Consider the following 1367-nt stretch of genomic DNA (forward strand, 5'->3'; position numbering starts at 1 on the left):
ACGTTAATAATAAAAAAATCATGTGATATTTCTACATCTTTACTTCGTTAATTTAAATTACATATAATATCTCACAAGTATTAAATTCAGTGATATTAATCATATAGGATCAATCTATTTTTCGCTCATATTACAAAATTCATATACAATGTTATAACATATACTAATATCACTGTGTTTCCAATTCTCAAGCATTTATTCTCCTTAAGTATATAATAATGTTGAATATTTTTTAAATTTTAAAATTATCACATATAAAAATAACAGCATACGCATTACAATAAAAATATTTCTAAATATATAAATATTCATAACAAAACCTGATACAGCTTGAACCTTAAAACTCAACTCTGAATACTAAAGCATCAAGGTAAAACTTTGAACGTAAGACTAAATTCGAAAACTAAACAAAAAAACATAAAACCACAATATATAAACTCTAAATATAACCCCAAACCATATACACTAAGCCTGAATAATGCATTCATAACTGTTTGTGATAAATATGATATATTTAGTTTGTTCTAAATATATGGTGTATATTTTTGATTCATTTCTCCTAAATGTTTCTATATATTTCTTTCATAAACACTTATTTAAATAAAGAATAGTATTTTCCCCTTATTTTTCATACTATTTTAATAGATACATTTATGTAATATTAGGATTTATTCAGTATATTTTATGTTTGGGTAATATATATTGAATTCATTGTGTAGGTAATTTTTTCAAAATATAATTATTAAATTATTATACTTCTGAATAATTATTTTTTTTCCATTTTAATTACTACATTATATATTGCATACTTATGTTATAATTTACATAATATATTTGTTTTATTTCAAAATAAACATATAATGAATGTTAGTTCCTATTTAGACATAATAAACCTTTATTACATTATTGATGCTGTCTTTTATGAATATGCTTACCGTCGTAAATCTACATACTTTTAGTTTTAGCCATAACGTGTTAATATCTAATGATTTTCAATGAATCTATAGAGAATATTAATTTATTTTTATTTTTTTATTACAATAATTATTGTTGTTTAAATGATCAGATTTCAAAATTTATGCTTGATATATTACTATATATTACAAAAAAAATATACATCCTTTAATAATCTTATTATTATTTAAACATATGTTAATTTCTATGCATTTCTTATTTCAAATATGTAAATTTTATTATATATTTTTTATTCCTTAAGAAAAACAAAGATTTTTTCAATGTCTACATTTACTATATATTTATTATGAGTATTCTAATGACTTATAGGCTACTCTATATCCCTCATGAATTAAATTTTTATATGCTTTCTCAAATGAATCCATTAAATTTAAATGATCATTATTTTTTCT

The sequence above is a fragment of the Plasmodium gonderi genome (assembly GCF_002157705.1).
Source record: "Plasmodium gonderi DNA, contig: Pgo-contig_562, whole genome shotgun sequence".
Taxonomy (NCBI): Eukaryota; Apicomplexa; class Aconoidasida; order Haemosporida; family Plasmodiidae; genus Plasmodium; species Plasmodium gonderi.